The 12,321-nt window shown below is 42.5% G+C and overlaps 1 protein-coding gene across 7 annotated transcripts in view; it reads left to right on the top strand.

Moving 5' to 3' along the window:
- Window positions 1-256: 256 nt before the first annotated feature.
- LOC137383391 (centriolar coiled-coil protein of 110 kDa-like) overlaps window positions 257-12,321 on the top strand; it is a 76,629-nt gene continuing 64,564 nt past the window's right edge. For all 7 annotated transcript variants that reach the window (XR_010977391.1, XM_068056176.1, XM_068056179.1 and 4 more), the window contains exon 1: window positions 257-576. The gene's annotated coding sequence lies outside the window, so the exon portion shown is untranslated. The remainder of the gene's footprint in view (window positions 577-12,321) is intronic.

The raw sequence follows: 12,321 nt of genomic DNA, 5'->3' as shown, positions 1-12,321 counted from the left end.
ATATCAGTGTGCTGGAATAAAGAGATGAGTAATTCTTCCCATCCCACATACTCCCACCCGAAAATATTAAATGGATTGAAAAGAGTAGGTTGTTTTCTGGATGGACCGACAGGGATTATATCTGGGTACATTAGAGTGAGTGAGTGATAAGACATATCACGCTGAGACCCGCGCCTCCCCAGCCATGCGGCCGCAGCGGACCCGGAAGTGTCGCTGGCAGCGCTAGCCAATGAGAGCGGGCTCTGGTTGCCAGGTGACGTCGCAATTTGCGCCGGCTGGATGGCGGGCTGCAGAAGGTGCGCGAAGCGGGACGGTAGTGGCGCCTGAGGCGGCAACGGACGTTCAGTCCCCCGCCATTCCCGGCTCTGGTTATTTGTTCAGGGAAGCGGCTAGCGGCAGGTTGCGTGTTGCGGCTCGGCCGGTGTCCCAGAGATTGACGCGGGGGTCGAGCTGTCGGGTTCGTCGGTCCATCCAGGCCCAGCGTGTTCGGCGCTGTATTTTAACCGACATCTATGACGCTGCACAGCTGGGTGGAGTTCCTGTGTGAACACTGATGGTGTCGGCTTCATCCCTTGTGTAAGTGTTGCATTAATACCCCAAATTGTTCATAATGCAGTATAATTCATCCCAGTAAACGCTGATTGTAGCTGTGTTGACACTAACGGTCACTATAAGAGTGACAGTTATTGTCTACTCATTGTATGGATTATTGATTAGTGGCAGGTGTAAATACAACTGACTACTAAAAAACCACTACAGTTAATGTTTGTACTCTTTCCTCGATTCATTCCTGGCAATCTACTACTGGGGGAAAAATCTGGGGGTGTTCTATGATTCCATTTAGATTCCACATCACTATAATTCAGTTGCACCTTTACCTCTGTCACTATTTCCCTGCTTGGTAACCAAGGCCATTTTGAAATGTTTTGAAACAATACAGATAATATAACAAAGAGTAGCAAATATTTAGCAATAAAATTTCCTTCACTCCAATTTTCTTCCGAGGGCACTGACTTATTCGATCATTTGTATTGAGGCTATTCTGTGTGCATTGGCAGGTTATTCAAAGTGGGTGACATTACTGCCAAGTTTGATCCTGTTCTCACCTGGGCCTGGCGTTTCCTCCTGGGCACAAGCTGGAATTTATAACCAACAATGTATCCAATATTGTGCCCATTTTGTAATTGTCAGGTAATGGCCAAGTTTTCTCCCAACCTCATTGGAATGCCCCTGAATTTAAAATAGGCATAAATCAGCATAGATAATCTGGGGCCAAGGAAAAGCTAAAACTAACGCCAGTATATTTCCTCTTTGAGTCTTAAAATTTTCAATTCATTTAACCGTTATTCATCAAGTTTAAGAACCTGCAATTGGGGAAGTTTTACAATTTTTAATGTAATTTATACTTCTGCCATAAAAATGCATGAAAAGAAACAGAAAATGCAGGACACGTCAGTGAAGATACAATTTTTAAAGATTTTCAAAAGATTGCAATTAAAGGACCAGAAAAATGATAATGTTTCATGCTATGCCTGAAAATCTAGGTGCAACATTGTTTTTGCAAATGGAAGGTGGTTTCCAGTGGCGTTCCACAGGGCTCAGTTTTGGGTGTCTTGCTGTTTATATATTAATGATTTGGACTTAAATGTGGGAGGCATGGTTGGGATATTTGCAGATGACACAAAAATTGGCTGTATAGTTGATAGTGAAGAGGATAGCTGTAGACTCCAGAATGATATAAATGGTTTATAAATAAAAGCAAAATACTGCGGATGCTGGAAATCTGAAATAAAAACAAGAAATGCTGGAATCACTCAGCAGGTCTGGCAGTATCTGTGGAAAGAGAAGCAGAGTTAACGTTTCGGGTCAGTGACCCTTCTTCGGAACTGACAAATATTAGAAAAGTCACAGATTATAAGCAAGTGAGGTGGGGGTGGGGCAAGAGATAACAAAGGAGAAGGTGTAGATTGGACCAGGCCACATAGCTGACCAAAAGGTCACGGAGCAAAGGCAAACAATATGTTAATGGTGTGTTGAAAGACAAAGCATTAGTACAGATTAGGTGTAAATACACTGAATATTGAACAGCAGCAAGTGCAAACCTGAAAAAAAATGGTTTGCTTGAGTGAGTGGAAAAGTGGCAAATGAAATTCAATCCGGAGAAGTGTGAGGTAATGCATTTGGGGACGGCAAGGGAATACACAATAAACAGGAGGATATTGAGAAGGTTAGAGGAAGCGAGAGACCTTTGAGTGCATGTCTGCAGGTCCCTGAAAGTGCCAGGACAGGTAGATAAAGTGGTGAAGAAGGAATATGGAATGCTTTTTCTTTGGCCAAGGTATAGAATACAAAAGCAAGGATGTAATGCTGGAACTGTATAAAATGCTGGTTAGGCCACAGCTGGAGTATTGTGTACAGTTCTGGTCACCACAGTACAGGAAGGACATAATTGCTCTGGAGAAAGTACAGAGGAGATTTACAAGAATGTTGCCAGGGCTTGAAAATGGCAGCTATGGGGAAAGATTGGATAGGCTAGAGTTGCTCTCCTTAGAATAGAGAAGGCTGAGGGGTGACTTAATTGAGGTATACAAAATTATGAGGGGCCTAGATAGAGTATACAGGAATGACCTGTTTCCCCTCGTGGAGAGGTCAATTATCAGGGGGCATAAATTTGAGGTGATTGGTAGAAGGATCGGAGGGAACATGAGGAAAAACTTCTTCACCCAGAGGGTGGTGGGTGTCTGGAATTCACGGCTTGGATCGGAGGTGGAGATGCAAACCCTCAACTCATTTAAAAGGTACCTGGACATGCACCTGAAGTACTGTAACCTGCAAGGCTACGGACCAGGTGCTGGAAGGTGGGATTAGATTGGGTGGTTCGTTTTTTCAGCCGGTGCAGACACGATGGGCTCTTTCTGTTCCGTAACTTTTCTACGGTTCCAACATTGAGAGACTGTCCCGAACATCTACAATTAGAGGATACATGCATTTGAGAGCCTGGAGTGTAGCCAGTTTTGTCAAAAGGAGTTTCGTTTAGCTGGAGGGCTTAATGGACAGATGTAAAAAATCAAGGAGACTTGGGCGTATTGTGTGCATAGCATGCTTAAGTCCAAAGTTTCCTGATATTTTAAGACGCGTAATTTGTTAGCCCGCAGATGACCAGTATATATAATCGCAAATGTGGTGGACGTTCCATGTTCTGAAGTCCATGCATATGCAATTTCACGGATGGTTTATTGGGTAATAATTAAGAGTGCAAACCCTGACTGATTTTGTTAGTTCCTGGGGGCTCTGAGTTCTGTTCTAACATCCTTACTGCTGATATCTGGTAACTGAACACAAGCAGGGCCTTCCTGGTTTGACACTGGGGTGTCTCCTTGTCCAGTTGCAGAAAGATGTTAAAATAGTTTCACTATTCTGAGACAACATATAATGCGATAAGTAGCCTCCGAAAACAACTGCTTGGGAAAAACTTTGAAAATTGTGTTTAAGAAAATCTTGCTAACACAAGGGGAGTAAAGCACTTAAAATATCCAAAATGACACCCCAAATTTGCATCTGCTCTTCCTGGAGGTAATAAAAAGGTCAGATGTTTCACATGAAAAATCTTTGGATTCCACTGGTAGGGCTTGGTTTACCACTGTAGCTCTGGACCTGCAGCTTAGATAAGCACCTAATGCTACAGTGCACCACCTTGTCCCAGTGACCATCACATCAAGAGCATTCTAGAAAGTTGCAGCAAATTTTCAGCCCATGAGCCTCTCCTTCCACATTGCTGCTAATAATGCATCCTCGCCCCTTTCACTTCCTTGTGTGCTGTGCTGCTCCTCTTCCTTTTCCTGCCTGCACTTGCTAACTTACGCTGTCTTCAACTACATGGCACAGTCTTGCTTTTCTCACTGGGCTTGCATGTTCTGCTGCTTATATGCCCTTCTATACATCTCATGGCCAGGGAGAATTTTTTCAGTAAGATATTTACCATTTTTTGTAGCCATGACATTGCAGTGCATTAGGTGTCATAACTATAATACATAACTATGTTTTTTAAGGCAGAGGTAGATAGATTCTTGATGAGCAAGGGGGTGGAAGGTTATGGCGGGGGATAGGAATTTGTGCAGGGAGATAGAGGAGGGGGAAACAAGGAGAGAAATGAAAGACAGAAAGGTAAGATGCAGAAGTGGAAGGCAGAGAAAACAAGGGCGAGAAACAAATGGGGGCCATAGTGCAAAATAAAGCTAAGATGACTAACACTGTTAAAAAGACAAGTCTAAAGGCATTGTGTCTTAATGCGCAGAGCATTCGCAATAAGGTAGATGAATTAGCAGCACAAATAGATATAAACGGTTATGATATAGTTGAGATTATGGAGACATGGCTACAGGGTGACCAAGGATGGGAACTGAACATCCAGGGGTATTCAGTATTTATGAAGGACAGTCAAAAAAGTTAAGGAGGTGGGGTAGTGTTTGCAAAGGAGGAAATCAATGTAATAGCGAGGAAGGATATTGGCTCGGAAAATCATGATGTGGAATCTGTATGGGTGGAGCTAAGAAACACCAAGGGGCAGAAAACGTTGATGGGGGTTGTCTATAGGCCCCCAAACAGTAATGGAGATGTAAGGGATGGCATTGAACAGGAAATTAGAGACGCATGCAAAAAGGGTGCAACTGTAATCATGGGTGACTTATATCTACATATAGATTGGCCAAACCAAATTAGCAAAATTACTCTGGAGGAGGATTTCCTGGAGTGTGTACGTGATGGATTTTTACACCAATACGTTGAGGAACCAACTAGAGAACTGGGTATTGTGCAATGCAAAAGGATTAATTAGCAATCTTGTTGTGCGGGGTCCTTTGTGGAGGAGCAACCATAACATGATAGAATTCTTCATTAAGTTGGAGAGTGAAGTAGTTGAATCTGAAACTAGGGTCCTGAATTTAAATAAAGGAAATACTGAGGTATGAGGCGCGAGTTGGCTATGGTAGATTGAGGAACTTTACTAAAAGAGTTGACAGTGGATAGGCAATGGATAATATTTAAAGAACATGTGCATGAATTACAACAATTATTCATTCCTGTCTGGCGCAAAAATAAAACTAGAAAGGTGGCTCAATCATGGCTTACAAAAGAAATTAGGGATAGTATTGGATCCAAAGTGGAGGCATATAAAATTGCCGGAAACAGCAGCAAGTTTGAGGATTGGGAGCAGTTTAGAATTCAGCAAAGGAGGACAAAGAAGTTGATTAAGCGGGGGAAAATAGACTATGAGGGTAAACTTGCGGGGAACATAAAAACTGACTCAAAGTTTCTATAAATATGTGAAGAGAAAAAGACTAGTGAAGACAAATGTAGGTCCCTTACAGTCAGAAACGGGGGAAATTATAATGGGGAGCAAAGAAATGGAAGAACAATTAAACACCTACCTTGGTTCTGTCTTCACAAAGGAGGACACAAATAACCTCCTAGGATCTAATGAGAGGGAGGAACTGAAGGAAATCAGTATTAGTTTTAAAAAAAAGTGCTAGGGAAATTAATGGGGTTAAAGGCTGACAAATCCCCAGGGCCTAATAATCTACATCCCAGAGTACTAAAGGAAGTGACGCTGGAAATAGTGGATGCATTGGTGGTCATCTTGCAAAATTCTATAGACTCTGTCGCAGTTCCTACAGATTGGAGGGTGGCAAATGTAACCCCACTGTTTAAAAAAGGAGGGAGAGAAAAAACAGGGAATTACAGACCAGTTAGCCTTATATCAGTAGTTGGGGAAATGCTAGAGTCAATTATAAAGGATGTGATAGCAGAACACCTGGAAAGCATGAACGGGATTGGACAAAGTCAGCATGGGTTTACGAAAGGGAGGTCATGCTTAACAAATCTACTGGAGGTTTTTGAGGATGTAACTAGTAGAATAGATGAGGGCGAACCAGTGGATGTGGTGTATTTGGATTTTCAGAAGGCTTTTGATAAGGTCCTACTTAAGAGGTTAGTGTGCAAAATTAAAGCACATGGGATTGGGGTAATATACTGTCATGGATTGCAAATTAGTTGACAGACAGGAAACAGAGAGTAGGAATAAACAGGTTTTTTTCCAGGTGACAGGCAGTGGCTAGTGGGGTACTGCAGGGATCAGTGCTTGGGCCCCAGCTATTCACAATATATATATTACTGACTTGGGTGAGGGAACTAAGTATAACATTTCCAAATTTGCAGATGAGACAAAGCTGGGGTGGGGGGCTGGGGGAGAAATGTGAGCTGTGAGGAGGATACAAAGAGGCTCCAGTGTGATTTGGACAAGTTGGGTGAGTGGGCTAATGTATGGCAGATGCAGTATAACGTGGGCAAATGTGAGGTAATCCACTTTGGTTGTAAAAACAGGCAGATTATTATCTGAATGCTGATAGATTGGGAAAGGGGAGGTTCAACGAGACCTGGGTGTCCTTGTACACCAGTTACTGAAAGCAAGCATTCAAATGCAGCAAGCAGTTTAGTTTCGTTTAGTTTAGAGATACAGCACTGAAACAGGCCCTTCGGCCCACCGAGTCTGTGCCGACCATCAACCACCCATTTATACTAATCCTACACTAATCCCATATTCCTACCACATCCCCACCTGTCCCTATATTTCCCTACCACCTACTTATACTAGGGACAATTTATAATGGCCAATTTACCTACCAACCTGCAAGTCTTTTGGCTTGTGGGAGGAAACCGGAGCACCCGGAGAAAACCCACGCAGACACAGGGAGAACTTGCAAACTCCACACAGGCAGTACCCAGAATTGAACCCGGGTCACTGGAGCTGTGAAGCTGCAGTGCTAACCACTGTGCCGCCCTTAGAAAGACGAATGGTATGTTGGCCTTGATTGCAAGAGGATTTGAGTATAGGAGCAAGGATGTCTTACTGCAGTTATACAGGGCCTTGGTGAGACGACATCTGGAGTATTGTGTGCAGTTTTGGTCTCCTTATCAGAGGAAGGATGTTTTTGCCATGGAGGGAGTGCAAAGAAGATTTACTAGGCTGATTCCTGGGTTGGCAGGATTGATGTATGAGGAGAGATTGGGTCGACTAGGCCTATATTCACTGGAGTTTAGAAGAATGAGAGGGGATCTTGTAGAAACCTATAAAATTCTAACAGGACTAGACAGGATAGAGGCAGGGAGGATGTTCCCAATGGATGGGGAGTCCAGAACCAGGGTTCACAGTCTCAGGATATGGGGTATGCCATTTAGAACCGAGATGAGGAGCAATGTCTTCGCTCAGAGGATGGTGAACCTCTGGAATTCTCTACCGCAGAAGGCAGTGGAGGCCAAGTCATTAAATATATTCAAGAAGGAGGTAGATATATTTTTTAATGCCAAAGAGATCAAGGGATATGGGGAGAAAGCGGGAACAGGGTACTGAATTAGACGATCAGCCATGATCTTATTTGAATGACGGAGCAGGCCCAAAGGGCCAAATGGCCTACTCCTGCTTCTATTTTCTATGTTTCTATGTCTGTGTTATCGGGGGTCGTTGGAAATGTGTACTCAGTTCAGCCATGCACTTATTGAATGGTAAAGCAGGCTCGAAGGGCGGAATGGCCTACTCCTGCTCCTAATTTGTATGTTCGTATATAATTCTTTTCTTCAGTGCTGAATGGGTTGAGTTAAGGTGCAATACATAGTTCTCTTTTTCACAAAGACATATTTTTGCATTTCAATTTTCTACATGTATGAAAAGAAAGTTGTGAAAGTAATAAACAAATATATACAGTAATGAACAACCATCACCCTCCATTCATTTCCTTGAGTCCTTTGAACTTCAGTGACAGTGATAGAAAATACGGACAGCCAAGGGAAGTTAGTAATAATGGACTACTTCAAATAGTCTGTGGGTTATTTTAGAGAGAGCCTGAAAGCAGGTGTTAAATGGATGTTGTGCTAATAAGATATGCCAATTTGAAAGTCTGGATTTAGTGCACAATTTTGGTCTTAAATGCTGATTTACCGTAATTTTGAACTTACCTGGAGGTGCTAAAGTAGAGACGCCTGCAGGGGCTTAGCACTCAACTATTGATTAGTCACAATTTTCATGGAGTACTATATATAGGCTCCACTCACCTGCTTTCACTAAAGGTGTAAAGTTGACTCACAGCAGCGCATTTCAAGGATTGAGTGAGAGGGCACGCAAGTTCTTGGACACGGCACTGGAGGTCCGGAGGAGGAGGGATGTCCTGTACCTGCACCTCACCTTCTTATTGCTCTCTCCTGCAGCAGTTAGTGCTGCTGGCCTGGCCTCATGTCCTCCTCCCATCCCTCCTGCAGACCAAGGAGAACCACTCACAAGGTCCCGTTACCAAGCACTCCCTTTCTCCTGGTAACATCTATAAGGTAGAGTAACATGAAAGTTTTTTTAGGTGTAGTCCTCAGGATATTTCCAGAATAAATATTAATGTTGTTGGTGAAGTCTTGACAAAGTATCCCAATGTGTTTCAAAAGTCCTCTTCAAATCTCATGCAGCAAGTGAACAAGGATCTGGGTGTACTTTATATTTGAAACACAAAAGGTTAGCATGCAGGTACAGAAATTAATCAGGAAGGCAAATGAAATGTTGCCTTTATTGCAAGGGGGATGGAGTATAAGAATAGGCAAGTCTTGCTGCAACTGTGCAGGGTATTGGTGAGACCACGCCTAGGGAACTGCGTACAGTTTTGGCCTCCTTATTTAAGGAGGGGGTATACTTGCATTAGAGGCAGTTCAGAAATAGTTTACTAGGTTGATTCCTGGGATGAAGGGGTTGTCTTATGAGGAAAGGTTGAGCAGGTTGGACCTATATTTGTTGGAGTTTAGAAGAATGAGAGGTGATCTTATTGAAACATATAAGATTCTGATGGGGCTTGACAGGGTAAAATGCTAAGAGGATGTTTCTCCTTTTGGGGGAATCTAGAACTAGGAGGCATATTTTCAGAATAAGGAGCCGCCCATTTAAGCTGAAGATGAGGAGGAATTTATTCTCTGGTTGTTGGGGGGGGGGTGGGGGGTGTGAATCTTGAGAATTCTCTACCCCCAGAGCGCTGTGGAGGCTCAGTCATTGAAAATATTCAAGCTAGACAGATTTTTGAACAATCGGGGAGTTGGGGCTTATGGCCAACAGCGGGGAAAGTGGAGTTGAGGCCAAGATCTTCAACATCCTGGGAGGTACCATGAACAGAAACATAACAGGACCAGACATATAAATACTGTGGCTACACGAGCACGTCAGAGACTAGGAATTCTGTGGTGAGTAACTCGTCTGCTCACTCCCCAAAATCTGTCCATCATCTACAAGTCACAAGCCAGGAGTGTCTTGGAATACTTTCCACTTGCCTGGATGAGTCCAGCTCCAACAACACCCAAGAAGCTCGACACCATCCAGGATAAAGCAGCTTGCTTGATTGGCACTCCATTCATCATCTTAAATATTCACTCCATCCACCACTGGCGCACAGTGGCAGCAGTGTATACCATCTAGAAGATGCACTGCAGCAACTCGCCAAGGCTCTTTCGACAGCACCTTCCAAACCTGTGACCTCTACCACTGAGGAGGACTAGGGCAGCAGACGCATGGGAACACCAGCACCTAAAAATTCCCCTCCAAGCCACACACCATCCTGACTTGGAACTATACTTCTGCTCCTTCACTTTTGTTGCATCAAAAAACTGGAACTCCCTTCCTAGCAGCTCTGGTGTACCTACACCAGATGGATTGCAGTAGTTCAAGATGGCGGCTCACCATCAACTTCTCAAGGGCAATTGGGGATGGGCAACAAATGCTGACCATGCCAATGATGCTCACATCCCATGAAAGAATTAATGAATGACAAAATAGGCTTGAGGAGCCATATGGTCTACTTCTGCTTCTGTTTCTTATGTTCTTGTATACCTTTAAGTAACCCTTGAATTTGTCAGCAATGGCTAGTTTACTCCCAAACAGCTGGTTGGTCTTAGGCGCGAGCATCATGTCAAATGCTATCCTCCAAAATGTTGTGCAGCCTCTTTAATGAGCGCTTGCAGGCAACTTGAGTAGCAATCAGCTGCTTAATGATCCTCCAGCCAGCCATTCCTAGTGTGTGCTTCAACTTCTTTGCCAATATGGTGTCTTATGTTAAACAGGACTAAATCAGCATTTCAGCTTAAGATCCCACCATGGCCACCTTGTTGATTCTTTAGCTCCTGACCAGCTGTCGAAAATTGCCCCCTTCATCTCTCAAATATGTAGTTAGTGGTATAAATCCTGACTTCCATGAGCAATCTAATCTACAGCTCTCTCGGGTAGAGAATTCCAAAAATTCACAACCCTCTGAGACAATATATTCCTCCTCATCTCCATCTTAAATGGGCGACCCCTTATTCTGAAACTATGCTTCCTGATACTGTTACGACCATGGCTGGAGGAGTGCATTGTTAATTCAGTCCCACTTCTCCACAGATCACAGTATATTCCACTTAATGAAACAGCAAATTAGATATTATGTTTTTCCCCTGAATAAAGCACACCAGTCAGCTTTCTTTAATAAACAACAAAATTATCCTTTTATTATAAAACCAAGTCATAACCAATAATGAACTAAATATATACACGAATCAAAATATTAAAAGCCCCATATTATTATCCTAGCTCTCACCCACATACATCCAAAAACCGGTTAATTGGGGAAAAAAGGGATTTTTGTTTTCACCTTTTCAAAGGAATTAAAAAAAAACTTCGACTGCAATGATCTGGAAGGAAGTTCTTTGGTTTGGTGAGGTGTCCCAAAGTCGAATAGTTGGATGCCATTCAAAGTCTTTCCAGGCAAGGTTGATGAACAGTCTGTGTTGGGTAGGCATTCGAAGAAACTCAACTGTAGAAGGCTTCACATAGGTCTTCCATCAGGGGTGTAGCAACAGGTGTCTGTTCTCACATTTGATACAAAAGTCCTTTATTTAAGATGCAAGATTTCTGCAAATTTAGGGTTTATACGAGCTTTTGCTTTTCAAGAACAAGGATTATTTACAGAGAAGTAATACTTATCTGGATTTTCTTCTGATCTCCTGGCAAGTCCAAATCAAATTCCAGTTGCCTGCTTTCGTCCAAGCCCACTAGCTTTTAAAGTTCAAAATGAAACTAAAATTTTCCAGAAGCAAGTCACATGCTAAGTCATAAATTCTCATCACACAAAGGGTAGCTCTTTGGTCAAACCCCTTTTCTGGTTTCCTTGAAATTACCTGGTTTCCAGTATTTGTTTACTGGTCAAAACCAGGAACCTCTTGTTGACCTTACATTTTTTTAAAAAGCATCTATAAAGTTCAGCTATCTCCAGATGTTTCAATGTCTACTGAAATCCTTTGCAGTTTTTAAAAAAAAATTCTCAAATTTTATCAAAAAAATGGAAATCTCATAGCACCTCTGCTTCAGCGAAATGAAACACCATTTTTGAATGCGTTTCATTACAATGTAATCAAGTTGAAAACATTTGAAACATTCTCATGCTCATCCCCCATTCACTCTACTTGTAGTTAATACAATTTTGCTTTGTACCATCTTTGCTCATCTAACTCAAACAAAGATAGATTCGCGACAAAGCATCTGCAATAACATTGTTTTTTCCTGAAATATGGACAGCCTTTAAGTGATAGGGTTGCAACAGTGACCTCCATTGGGATATTCTGGCATTCTGTGTTTTAAACTTTTCCACACAGGTTAATGGGTTATGGGCAGTATATATCAGTGTTTCTCTGTAATCATGGCGGACATGTACTTAAAAATGTTTAAGAGCCAATAATAGACTTGATGTTTCTGTTTCCAAGGTTTAATATCGTTTTTGCTGGCGATTTTAGTTTTTTTGAAAAGTATCCCACTGGTTTTTCTATGCCTGATTCATCATCTTGTAACAGGACTGCACTGACCCCTAGATCACTAGCATCAGTCAATACCTTAAAGGGCTTAATGAAATTTGCAGCAGCCAACACTGGTTCATATGTCAAAATGGCCTTCAGCTTTTCAAAAGATGCCCAGCAAACCACCCCCCCACCCCCACCAAAACCACGCTACCTTGGTTTTCTTTTTCTGTAGTAAGTCTGTTAGTGGAGCAGCTACAATGCTGAAATTTAGCACAAACTTTTTGTAGAAACCACACATCGCCAAAAACCGTTCTCACTTAGTCTTGGGGGTAGGGAACTCTACCAAGGCTTGTACTTTCGCCCTTCTTGGCAAAACTTGTCCTTGCACTACATGCCCGAGGAAGGTCACTCGCTTTTGCGAATTCACTTTTGCTAAATTTACCACTAAATCAGCTGCTTGTAATTTTTAAAACAGTTTCT

The sequence above is a fragment of the Heterodontus francisci genome, chromosome 24 (assembly GCF_036365525.1).
Source record: "Heterodontus francisci isolate sHetFra1 chromosome 24, sHetFra1.hap1, whole genome shotgun sequence".
Classification (NCBI taxonomy): domain Eukaryota; kingdom Metazoa; phylum Chordata; class Chondrichthyes; order Heterodontiformes; family Heterodontidae; genus Heterodontus; species Heterodontus francisci.
This window is presented reverse-complemented; position numbering and strand designations above follow the sequence as displayed.